Here is a 14,319-nt window from a genome sequence, read left to right on the forward strand (position 1 = left end):
ATAAACCCACTATAAAACCCTATACACACTTCCCTACTCTTCCATATACATCATATAGAGATCATCCAACACATACTTCTTTACACATAATCAATACACAAACTTGAGCAAAAACATATACATCACTATCTGCAATTTTCTATTTACATGCATCATACATTTCATACCAACTACATACGTTTACACCTCCTGTACACAACCAATAAACATTAATTACAGCTATCATCATTCATTACTTAGTTAAGTGTTAATGTATTCTGTAGTGCTGATTACATTATTAGGAAGCTGCAAAAATACATACAGGAGTGCAGATAACAAACTTTGCACATTTAAATATGCACCACTTTAACCACTTTTATCATGCACATTTCTTGTATACAGTACATACCCTACAAATATAACTTTAAACATCCCATGTGACTTATGCTGGTCTGAAATATCTATTGATCAGTCCATATATCTTTATACACCCAGCATATAAGCCCCTGCACATGCCCTACAAGACCTTAAGAAACTTCAGCCATTGCCTGAATATAAAACGACTCCCTTCAATTTACCTGTACTACCTATATTTTACCTATAATGTCCCTGTGCTTCCTGCTTGCAGTCCATATTCTTTCCTGGCAATGTCCCCACTTTGGTTAATGAAATACCTTGTTTATGCACACTTCACCACCTTCCTTAGCCATACCACTTTCCCTGCTTAAATGCCCTGTTATCACTGCATGCAGTCTATTTCTTTCCCTGATGATAACCCCTTCCTGCCAAATACCTCTGTTCTCCCTTCATACATTCTACACCACCTTTTATACCCACATCTACCCAAATCCTCTGTGCTCCCTGTCTGTAGTCTATCCCACCTTCCCTGCCCATACCCCTCCTTGCTCTAATGCCACTAAGCTCTTTGCATCTCTATACTACCTTATATGCCTATAGCCCTTTCTACCCAAATGCACTGTGATCCTTGCATGTACTCATCATTGGCCATACACCCTTCTCTGCCCCTATACCACTTTGTTCCCTGCATACAGTCTATACCACCAGACAGCACGAGAGGGAGGAGAGACTTTATTATCACACACACAGCATCTCCAGCCACACATGTTAATTGAATTGCATGCCCCCTTCCTCTCTCCCAGCCCAGGCTATATCGATCCACTCTATCGATAAGTTTTGTGGACACACACATGCGAGAAAAAAAATCAACTTGGTAGCAAAGCAGTCCCCGTGTGACCCGCAGACTTGAGAAAAATGCTGCTACCCTTTGGGGATTACAGAGCCCTGCTCTCTCTGGTTTGAATCCGTGAAAGGGGGATTAAGTGAAGACGAAGAGTAGAGAGCAGCATTATACCCTACACATATTTCCAATTTTAGCATATATAAAGCATATTTCCAATGCACCCTTAAACTCCTGGCTTCAAGTCCTCGAGACCATTGTTCCCTGACACCACCCGGCACCCGCATGCCCCGCTGCCCGCACTGAGTCAGGCCAGTTAACTAGTCAGCACAAGTAGTCATGTGCGCCAACAACTGCACTGACTGTGCGGCTGTGCCGGTATTGGGTGCAATTGTGGTCACATGATGACCACTTGGTGGAGGGCCCAATCGTAATTAAAACATTTAAAAAAAAAAAAAATCAGCTATACTGCAGCCCGGGTGGTGGTGGGGCAAACGGGTGGGCAAGACATTTCAAGGGGGGGGGCAAATGCCCCCCCTTGCCCCCTGTAGCGACGCCACTGTCTGGTTGAATGCAGGATTTAGGCTTGTGTGTATGTAATTCAAAATTGTCAGCTGTAGTGTAAACTGAACAGTGTTAAGTTAACCTGTTCCATTTCAAACACTGAGCAATTTTAGCCTGAGAGTATAACATTTTATGCAGATGTAAAAATCTTAGGTAAAATGCCTCCTGGCATCTGTAAAGGGGGAGTAAACTGGAATGTAATTAAAAAATAATAATAATAATAATAAATATATATATAAATATAAATATATATATATATATATATATATATATATATATATATAAAATTCATTAAAATTATGGGGGGGGAGATAAAAAACTGAAATTAAAATCCTCCATGTCTCAAAATTAAATCAATGTAAATATTTGCATAGGAAATTAGTACATCTAAGCAAGTATCCCCGCTTGCCCCCAGAAATTCTTAATATGCAATGTTCCCAATGCACAAGAGAATTGTGGGTAAGATATGCAAATTAGGTATGCAAATTCTCAGTTTTTTTGCTTCAAAATACTGTTTTAACACAGCAATCCTTTTAAACAGGAATATGACAGCAAACCAGAAATCACTCACTATACAAGCCTGTTTCATTCTTTTTAGAACTCATCAGTAGGAGATAGATTTCTGATTGCTGCATTGGAAAAGCTATTTTCATGGTTAAACCAAAATTCATTAAAATTATGGGGGGGGAGATAAAAAACTGAAATTAAAATCCTCCATGTCTCAAAATTAAATCAATGTAAATATTTGCATAGGAAATTAGTACATCTAAGCAAGTATCCCCGCTTGCCCCCAGAAATTCTTAATATGCAATGTTCCCAATGCACAAGAGAATTGTGGGTAAGATATGCAAATTAGGTATGGAAATTCTCAGTTTTTTTGCTTCAAAATACTGTTTTAACACAGCAATCCTTTTAAACAGGAATATGACAGCAAACCAGAAATCACTCACTATACAAGCCTGTTTCATTCTTTTTAGAACTCATCAGTTGGAGATAGATTTCTGATTGCTGCATTGGAAAAGCTATTTTCATGGTTAAACCAAAATTCATTAAAATTATGGGGGGGGAGATAAAAAACTGAAATTAAAATCCTCCATGTCTCAAAATTAAATCAATGTAAATATTTGCATAGGAAATTAGTACATCTAAGCAAGTATCCCCGCTTGCCCCCAGAAATTCTTAATATGCAATGTTCCCAATGCACAAGAGAATTGTGGGTAAGATATGCAAATTAGGTATGCAAATTCTCAGTTTTTTTGCTTCAAAATACTGTTTTAACACAGCAATCCTTTTAAACAGGAATATGACAGCAAACCAGAAATCACTCACTATACAAGCCTGTTTCATTCTTTTTAGAACTCATCAGTAGGAGATAGATTTCTGATTGCTGCATTGGAAAAGCTATTTTCATGGTTAAACCAAAATTCATTAAAATTATGGGGGGGGAGATAAAAAACTGAAATTAAAATCCTCCATGTCTCAAAATTAAATCAATGTAAATATTTGCATAGGAAATTAGTACATCTAAGCAAGTATCCCCGCTTGCCCCCAGAAATTCTTAATATGCAATGTTCCCAATGCACAAGAGAATTGTGGGTAAGATATGCAAATTAGGTATGCAAATTCTCAGTTTTTTTGCTTCAAAATACTGTTTTAACACAGCAATCCTTTTAAACAGGAATATGACAGCAAACCAGAAATCACTCACTATACAAGCCTGTTTCATTCTTTTTAGAACTCATCAGTAGGAGATAGATTTCTGATTGCTGCATTGGAAAAGCTATTTTCATGGGGAAACCAAAATTCATTAAAATTATGGGGGGGGAGATAAAAAACTGAAATTAAAATCCTCCATGTCTCAAAATTAAATCAATGTAAATATTTGCATAGGAAATTAGTACATCTAAGCAAGTATCCCCGCTTGCCCCCAGAAATTCTTAATATGCAATGTTCCCAATGCACAAGAGAATTGTGGGTAAGATATGCAAATTAGGTATGCAAATTCTCAGTTTTTTTGCTTCAAAATACTGTTTTAACACAGCAATCCTTTTAAACAGGAATATGACAGCAAACCAGAAATCACTCACTATACAAGCCTGTTTCATTCTTTTTAGAACTCATCAGTAGGAGATAGATTTCTGATTGCTGCATTGGAAAAGCTATTTTCATGGTTAAACCAAAATTCATTAAAATTATGGGGGGGGGAGATAAAAAACTGAAATTAAAATCCTCCATGTCTCAAAATTAAATCAATGTAAATATTTGCATAGGAAATTAGTACATCTAAGCAAGTATCCCCGCTTGCCCCCAGAAATTCTTAATATGCAATGTTCCCAATGCACAAGAGAATTGTGGGTAAGATATGCAAATTAGGTATGCAAATTCTCAGTTTTTTTGCTTCAAAATACTGTTTTAACACAGCAATCCTTTTAAACAGGAATATGACAGCAAACCAGAAATCACTCACTATACAAGCCTGTTTCATTCTTTTTAGAACTCATCAGTAGGAGATAGATTTCTGATTGCTGCATTGGAAAAGCTATTTTCATGGTTAAACCAAAATTCATTAAAATTATGGGGGGGGAGATAAAAAACTGAAATTAAAATCCTCCATGTCTCAAAATTAAATCAATGTAAATATTTGCATAGGAAATTAGTACATCTAAGCAAGTATCCCCGCTTGCCCCCAGAAATTCTTAATATGCAATGTTCCCAATGCACAAGAGAATTGTGGGTAAGATATGCAAATTAGGTATGCAAATTCTCAGTTTTTTTGCTTCAAAATACTGTTTTAACACAGCAATCCTTTTAAACAGGAATATGACAGCAAACCAGAAATCACTCACTATACAAGCCTGTTTCATTCTTTTTAGAACTCATCAGTAGGAGATAGATTTCTGATTGCTGCATTGGAAAAGCTATTTTCATGGTTAAACCAAAATTCATTAAAATTATGGGGGGGGAGATAAAAAACTGAAATTAAAATCCTCCATGTCTCAAAATTAAATCAATGTAAATATTTGCATAGGAAATTAGTACATCTATATATAAATCATATCTGCCAAAAGGACACCTACCATTTGTGTATTGAGGAGGAAAAATTTCTGCATGATTTTAAATATAGAATTTCTAAAGCATTGTCAAATAATCATAAATACACTGCTGTATATTGCTAAAAAAATGTTTTTATGGACCCCTGGCCCACCACACAACTAGCACACTGAAGTTACAATCTGAAATTGCACAAATAATTAAAAAAACATTTACTACTCTGCAAATGAAAGTTATATGCCACCTGACTCTGGTACACATTGCACAAACTGAAGTGCCAAGTCTGTCTCACACTGTGCATAGAGGTTTACTGCACACTCAGAAATCCTCTCAAATGCTAATGCTTTACTCCTTGTAATGACATTTCCCATGCTCAATAGCACTCTGCTGTAGCACCCTCTGGTGACTGCCAAAATTAAAAAAAAATAAAATGATAATAGTTGTGCTTGCCTCATGGGGCCGTCTGGCCTACTGGGCCCCTGGCAGGAGTCACCCTATCCACCCCTTGATGGCAGCCCTCGATACAGATCAGATAGTACTCTTTTTCCAGCAGTCTCTCCAGACAATGTTATATAAAGGAAGTTAATCTTATCCCTATGCTATTCATAGGTAAACTTATGCCCAATCTGATTATTATTAAGAAATTCAACAAAGGTACCAGTCATTTCAAAGTGACCAGAAACAATGGTTTTAAAATAACTTTTATTTTACTGTTACTGCTGCGTGATATAGAAAGGGGTGCAGGAGGAGATTTGCATCTTAACCTAAAGTAAGACTTTAAGATGACTAAGGTGTAGACTGTCCCTTTAAGGATGTAAATGAGCTTGTGCTTTGAGATAACCAATCACAGTACAGATTTTTAGTTGGCTCAGGAAAACTTGACCATACTTAAGTATGGTCTGGAGAGAGTGGAAGAGAGTGGAAGAAGTGTTGCTTTATTTTCTTTATTTAAACATTTAACCCCTTAATGACCACAACACTTTTCCATTTTCTGTCCGTTTGGGACCAAGGCTATTTTTACATTTTCTCCTACATTGGTGTGTCCGGTCCACGGCTTCATCCTTACTTGTGGGAATATTCTCTTCCCTAACAGGAAATGGCAAAGAGGCACACAGCAAAAGCTGTCCATATAGCCCCTCCTCTGGCTCCGCCCCCCAGTCATTCTCTTTGCCTGCTCTGAACAAGTAGCATCTCCACAGGGATGGTAAAGAGTATGTGGTGTTAGTTGTAGTTTTATTTCTTCTATCAAGAGTTTGTTATTTTAAAATAGTGCCGGTTTGTACTATTTACTCTACAACAGAAAGTGATGAAGAGTTCTGTTAAAAGAGGAGTATGATTTTAGCACCAGTAACTAAAATCCATTGCTGTTACCACGCAGGACTGTTGAAACCAGAGAACTTCAGTTGGGGGTAACAGTTTGCAGACTTATCTGCTTCAGGTATGACCAGTCTCTTTTCTAACAACACATAGTAATGCTAGAAGACTGTCAGTTTTTCCCTCATGGGACCGGTAAGCCATTTTCTTAGACTGAGTAACAGATTAAAGGCTTATATATTGGGCTCTATACTGGTTGACACTATTGTGGGCTAAATCGATTTGCTTATATCATATTCTTATGACATTTGGAGTGTTTTTATAAACTTAGAAACACTTTTGGGAACGTTTTAATTATGCCTGGCATTGGTTTAGACGCCTAATCTAGTCAGAAAGGCCCCTTCACTCTGGTATGCAGAGGGAGGAAGCCTCATTTTCGCGCCTCAGTTGCGCAGTTACTTCCAAAGGCAGTGCATGCAGCTTCATGTGAGAGGGTCCTGTGGCTGAGAAACAGACTCCGGAAGGCTTATTTCTGTGGTGAATAACCCCTAAGGAAGGTAAAAGCCGCAGCAAAGTCTGTGGCAGGGACTGTAGTGTGTTTAAACCGGTTAAATTGAACAATTAGCTCATATTTGGTGTGCAATACTTTCAAAGCATTAAGACACTGGGGTGTAAATTTTATAAAGATCGGATATTTCCTTCATAGTTTTTTGAACATTCAGAAATAAAGTGTGTTCCTTTTATTATTTAAAGAGACAGTAACGGTTTTGTATAAAATCGTTTTTATTGCATTAATAGCCTGCCTAAATCTGCCTAACATGTCTGTACCTTCAGATAGCTTATGTTCTGTGTGTATGGAGGCCAAGGTGGTTCCCCCTTTAAATGTATGTGCAAATTGTGCCATGGCGTCCAAACAAAGTAAGGACAGTACTGTCACATTTAATAAGGTTGCCCAAGATCATTCTTCAAATGAAGGTAGTGGGGATAGTTCATCATCCTCTCCTTCTGTGTCAACACCAGTTTTGCCCGCGCAGGCGATACCTAGTACATCTAGCGCGCCAATGCTTGTTACTATGCAGCAATTAGCAGCAGTAATGGATAATTCTATAGCAAATCTTTTATCCAAACTGCCAGCATTTCCCAGAAAGCGTGATTGCTCAGTTTTAAATACAGAGGATGAGCAAGCAGGCGCTGACGATAATTTATCTGTTATACCCTCACATCAATCTGAATTGGCAGTGAGGGAGGGTCTGTCCGAGGGAGAAATTTCTGATTCAGGAAAAATTTCTCAGCAGGCAGAACCTGATATTGTGGCATTTAAATTTAAGCTAGAACATCTCCGCGCCCTGCTTAAGGAGGTGCTAGCTACTCTTGATGATTGTGATTCTTTGGTAATTCCAGAGAAGTTGTGCAAAATGGACAAATTCTTAGAGATCCCAGTGCACGCTGATGCTTTTCCGATACCCAAGAGGGTAGCGGACATAGTGAATAAGGAGTGGGAGAAGCCAGGTATACCTTTTGTTCCACCTCCTATATTTAAGAAAATGTTCCCCATTGTTGACCCCAGAAGGGACGCATGGCAGACGGTCCCTAAGGTAGAGTTTCAACGTTAGCAAAGCGCACAACTATTCCTATAGAGGACAGTTGCGCTTTCAAAGATCCTATGGATAAAAAATTGGAAGGATTGCTTAAAAAGATTTTTGTTCAGCAAGGTTTCCTTCTTCAACCAATTTCGTGCATTATTCCTGTCACCTCGGCGGCGTCTTTTTGGTTTGAGGAACTAGAAAGTTCGCTCCAAAAGGAGACTCCATATGATGAAGTCATGGACAGAATTCACGCACTAAAGTTGGCTAATTCCTTTATTTTGGATGCCGCTTTTCAATTAGCAAAATTAGCTGCAAAAAACTCAGGTTTTGCAATAGTGGCGCGCAGGGCGCTTTGGCTAAAATCTTGGTCGGCGGATGTGTCGTCCAAAACAAAATTACTTAATATTCCTTTCAAAGGTAAGACCCTTTTCGGGCCAGAATTGAAGGAGATTATTTCTGACATCACTGGGGGAAAGGGCCATGCCCTCCCACAGGATAGGCCTTTCAAGGCTAAGAACAAGTCTAATTTTCGTTCCTTTCGCAATTTCAGGAACGGACCGGCTTCTAACTCTGCAGCCTCTAGACAAGAGGGTAATGCTTCCCAGCCTATACCAGCATGGAAACCATTGCAAGGCTGGAACAAGGGTAAACAGGCCAAGTAGCCTGCTGCTGCTACCAAGACAGCATGAAAGGGTAGCCCCCAATCCGGGACCGGATCTAGTAGGGGGCAGGCTTTCTCTCTTTGCTCAGGCTTGGGCAAGAGATGTTCCGGATCCCTGGGCACTAGAAATTGTCTCTCAGGGGTATCTTCTAGAGTTCAAGGAACTCCCTCCAAGGGGAAGGTTCCACATGTCTCGCTTATCTTCAGACCAGATAAAGAGACAGGCATTCTTACATTGCGTAGGAGACCTATTAAAGATGGGAGTGATACACCCAGTTCCAACAGCGGAACAAGGTCTGGGTTTTTACTCAAACCTGTTTGTAGTTCCCAAAAAAGAGGGAACTTTCAGGCCAATTCTGGATTTAAAAATACTAAACAAATTCCTCAGAGTTCCATCATTCAAAATGGAAACCATTCAGACGATCTTACCAACAATCCAGGAGGGTCAATATATGACTACCGTGGATTTAAAGGATGCGTACCTGCATATTCCTATCCACAAAGATCACTATCAGCTCCTAAGGTTCGCCTTTCTGGACAAACATTACCAGTTTGTGGCTCTTCCATTCGGTTTAGCCACTGCTCCCAGAATTTTCACAAAGGTACTAGGGTCCCTTCTAGCGGTTCTAAGGCTGAGGGGCATTGCTGTAGCACCTTACCTAGACGACATTCTAATCCAAGTGTCGTCCCTTTCCAAAGCAAGGGCTCATACAGACATTGTTTTAGCCTTTCTAAGATCTCACGGGTGGAAGGTGAACATAGAAAAAAGTTCCCTGTCCCCGTCCACAAGGGTTCCCTTTCTGGGAACAATAATAGATTCTGTGGAAATGAAGATTTTTCTGACAGAGGTCAGAAAGTTAAAACTTCTAAAAGCTTGTTGAGTTCTACATTCTATTCCTCAGCCTTCCATAGCTCAGTGCATGGAAGTTATAGGACTAATGGTTGCAGCAATGGACGTGGTTCCTTTTGCTCGAATTCATTTAAGACCATTGCAGCTGTGCATGCTCAAACAGTGGAATGGGGATTATACAGACTTGTCTCCCCAAATTCAAGTAGACCAGGAAACCAGAGACTCACTCCTCTGGTGGTTGACTCAAGATCACCTGTCTCAGGGAATGAGTTTCCGCAGACCAGAGTGGGTCATTGTCATGACCGACGCCAGCCTCTTGGGCTGGGGCGTGGTCTGGGACTCTCTGAAAGCTCAGGGTCTATGGTCTCGGGAAGAGTCTCTTCTCCTGATAAACATTTTGGAACTGAGAGCGATATTCAATGCGCTCCTGGCTTGGCCTCAACTAGCGAAGGCCAGGTTTATAAGATTTCAGTCGGACAACATGACGACTGTAGCGTACATCAATCATCAGGGGGGAACAAAGAGTTCCTTGGCGATGAGAGAGGTATCCAAGATCATCAAATGGGTGGAGGATCACTCCTGCCATCTATCTGCAATTCACATCACAGGAGTAGAAAACTGGGAGGCGGATTATCTGAGTCGTCAGACTTTCCATCCGGGGGAGTGGGAACTTCACCCAGAGGTCTTTGCCCAGTTAACCCAACTATGGGGCACTCCAGATATGGATCTGATCGCGTCCCGTCAGAACTCCAAGGTTCCTCGCTATGGGTCCAGATCCAGGGATCCCAAGGTGACACTAGTGGATGCATTGGTGGCGCCCTGGTCGTTCAATCTGGCTTATGTGTTTCCACCGTTCCCTCTCCTTCCCAGGCTTGTAGCCAGGATCAAGCAGGAGAAGGCCTCAGTGATTCTAATAGCTCCTGCATGGCCACGCAGGACTTGGTATGCAGACCTGGTGAATATGTCAGCGGTTCCACCATGGAAGCTACCTTTGAGGCAGGATCTTCTAGTGCAAGGTCCATTCAAACATCCAAATCTAGTCTCTCCACAACTGACTGTTTGGAAATTGAACGCTTGATTCTTCTAAGCGTGGGTTTCCAGACTCAGTTATAGATACTCTGGTTCAAGCCAGAAAACCGGTGACTAGGAAAATTTACCATAAGATATGGCTAAAATATATCCGCTGGTGCGAATCCAAGGGATTCTCTTGGAATAAAATTAAAATTCCTAGGATACTTTCCTTTCTCCAAGAGGGTTTGGATAAAAGTTTGTCAGCTAGTTCCTTAAAAGGACAGATATCTGCTCTGTCTGTTTTGTTGCACAAACGACTGGCAGCCGTGCAAGACGTACAGGCGTTTGTACAGGCGTTAGTCAGAATCAAGCCTGTCTACAGACCTATGACTCCTCCATGGAGTCTAAACTTAGTTCTTTCAGTTCTTCAAGGGGTTCCGTTTGAACCCTTACATTCCATAGATATTAAGTTACTATCTTGGAAAGTTCTGTTTTTGGTTGCTATTTCTTCTGCTAGAAGAGTTTCTGAATTGTCTGCTTTGCAGTGTACTTCACCCTATCTGGTGTTCCATACAGATAAGGTAGTTTTACATACCAAGCCTGGTTTTCTTCCAAAAGTGGTTTACAACAGGAATATTAACCAGGATATAGTTGTTCCTTCTCTGTGTCCGAATCCAGTTTCAAAGAAGGAACGTTTGTTACACAACCTAGATGTGGTCCGTGCTTTAAAATTCTATTTAGAGGCAACAAAGGATTTCAGACAGACATCATCCTTGTTTGTCGTTTATTCTGGTAAGAGGAGAGGGCAGAAAGCTACTGCGACCTCTCTTTCCTTTTGGCTGAAAAGCATCATCCGATTGGCTTATGAGACTGCCGGACGGCAGCCTCCTGAACGAATTACAGCTTACTCTACTAGGGCTGTGGCTTCCACATGGGCCTTCAAGAACGAGGCTTTTGTTTATCAGATCTGTAAGGCAGCGACTTGGTCTTCCCTGCACACTTTTTTACCAAATTTTACAAATTCGATACTTATGCTTCTTTGGAGGCTGTTTTTGGGAGAAAGGTTTTGCAAGCCGTGGTGCCTTCCGTTTAGGTTACCTGAATTGTTCCCTCTCTTCATTCGTGTCCTAAAGCTTTGGTATTGGTTCCCACAAGTAAGGATGAAGCCGTGGACCGGACACACCAATGTAGGAGAAAACAGAATTTATGCTTACCTGATAAATTTCTTTCTCCTACGGTGTGTCCGGTCCACAGTCCGCCCTGGCTTTTTTTCAGGTTTAAAATTTTTATCTCTATACACTACAGTCACCACGGCACCCTATGGTTTCTCCTTTTTCTCCTAACCGTCGGTCTAATGACTTGGGGGCGGAGCCAGAGGAGGGGCTATATGGACAGCTTTTGCTGTGTGCCTCTTTGCCATTTCCTGTTAGGGAAGAGAATATTCCCACAAGTAAGGATGAAGCCGTGGACCGGACACACTGTAGGAGAAAGAAATTTATCAGGTAAGCATAAATTCTGTTTTTGCGGTGTTTGTGTTTAGTTGTAATTTTCCTCTTACTCATTTACTGTACTCAAATATATTATATACCGTTTTTCTCGCCATTAAATGGACTTTCTAAAGATACCATTATTTTCATCATATCTTATAAAATACTATAAAAAAATTATAATATATGAGGAAAAAATGGAAAAAAACACACTTTTTCTAATTTTGACCCCCAAAATATGTTACACATCTACAACCACCAAAAAACACCCATGCTAAATAGTTTCTAAATTTTGTCCTGAATTTATAAATACCCAATGTTTACACGTTCTTTGCTTTTTTGCAAGTTATAGGGCAATAAATACAAACAGCTTTTTTTTTTCAAAATTAGCGCTAGTTACATTGGAACCAGGGACGAAACTACAAGGGGTGCAGAGGTCGCAGTAGCCCGGCTTCAAAAAAATAAATCATTTTTTTTTAATAAAAAACATTGACCTGCCACTGCCTGCACTGATATCATAAGAGTGTGACATGATGCTTTACTAGTGTCTCTGACTACAGGGGTTAGTGTTTCTGTTTTACCCATTGGTGTTTATGTGTGTGTGTGTATGTATTTTTGTGACTGTGTGTGTATTTATGCATGTATGTGTGTGTGTGTGTATGTTTGTGGAACCAGCAAATTACAGACCTTGTTACTGCAGCTTGGGGGGGCAGGGGGTAAACAGTGTCACTATACAGTACCCCTATATACAGTACAGGGGGGCTGGACCATGTCACTGACTACTGTGGTAACTTTATAAAGTACTGGGGCAGGTAGGGTCAGGCCAGCCATCTCACCGGCAGATTACAGACTGTGTCACTAACTCACTATATACAGTACTGGGGTTAAACAGTGTCACTATATACAGTAATAGGAGGTCAGACCATCTCACAGACTGTGGGCACAGGGTACTTCCTTTTGCAGACATGTAATCTGATTCACATTTTTTTATGTGTTAAATGTAAAAAAAAAAGATATGTATCTAATTCACCTTTTTTTGGGGGTAGGTAGGGGGGATGGGGGGCCCTTCTTAGATTCTTGCACCTGGGCCCTGTGGTTTCTAGTTACGCCTCTGATTGGAACACTGATATCTTTCAGGAATCCCTGAATATCCCTTGACATGTATATATATATATTTTGGAAGACATCCCAAATTATTGATCTAGGCCCATTTTGGTATATTTCATGCCACCATTTCACCGCCAAATGCGATCAAATCGTTCACTTTTTCACAATTTTTTTTCACAAACTTTAGGTTTCTCACTAAAATTATTTACAAACAACTTGTGCAATTATGGCATAAATGGTTGTAATTGCTTCCCTGGGACCCCCTTTGTTCAGAAATAGCAGACTTATATGGCTTTGGTGTTGCTTTTTGGTAAGTAGAAGGCCGCTAAATGCCACTGCACACCACTCGTGTATTATGCCCAGCAGTGAAGGGGTTAATTAGGGAGCATGTAGGGAACTTCTAGGGTTAATTTTAGCTTTAGTGTAGTGTAGTAGACAACCCCAAGTACTGATCTAGGCCCATTGTGGTATATTTCATACCACCATATCACCGCCAAATGCGATCAAATAAAAAAAAAAATCATTCACTTTTTCACAAACTTTTTTATAAACTTTAGGTTTATCACTGAAATTATTTAGAAACAGCTTGTGCAATTATGGCACAGATGGTTGTAAATGCTTCTCTGGGATCCCCTTTGTTCAGAAATAGCAGACATTTATGACTTTGGCGTTGCTTTTTGGTAATTAGAAGGCTGCTAAATGCCACTGTGCATCACACGTGTATTATGGCTAGCAGTGAAGGGGTTAATTAGGTAGCTTGTAGGGAGCTTGCATGGTTAATTTTAGCTTTAGTGTAGAGATCAGCCTCCCACCTGACACATTATACCCCCTGATCCCTCCCAAACAACTCTCTTCCCTCCCCCACCCCACAATTGTCCCCGTCATCTTAAGAAAGTCTGCCAGTACTAAAATAAAAGGTATCTTTTATTTTTTTTAATTATTTTTTTTGGAAAATATTTACATATGCTGCTGTGTAGGATCCCCCCTTAGCCCCCAACCTCCCTGATCCCCCCCAAACAGCTCTCTAACCCTCCCCTCTACCTTATTGGGAGCCATTTTGGGTACTGGCAGCTGTCTGCCAGTACTCAGTTTACAATAAAATTGTGTTTTTTTTCAAAAAAGATTTAACTTTTTTTTGTAGTGCATCTGTCTGTAAATAATTTCAGTGAGAAACCTAAAGTTTGTGAAAAAGTGAACAATTGTTTTTTATTTGATCGCATTTGGCGGTGAAATAGTGGCATGAAATATATTAACATGGGCCTCAATCAATATTTTGGGTTGTCTACTACACTACACTAAAGCTAAAATTAACCCCACAAGCTCCCTAATTAACCCCATCACTGCTGGGCATAATACATCTGTGGTGCACAGAGGCATTTAACGGCCTTCTAATTACCAGAAAGCAATGCCAAAGCCATATATGTCTGCTATTTCTGAACAAAGGGGATCCCAGAGAAGCATTTACAACCATTTGTGCCATAATTGCACAAGATGTATGTAAATAATTTCAG

This window comes from Bombina bombina, chromosome 5, assembly GCF_027579735.1.
Source record: "Bombina bombina isolate aBomBom1 chromosome 5, aBomBom1.pri, whole genome shotgun sequence".
NCBI classification, from domain to species: domain Eukaryota; kingdom Metazoa; phylum Chordata; class Amphibia; order Anura; family Bombinatoridae; genus Bombina; species Bombina bombina.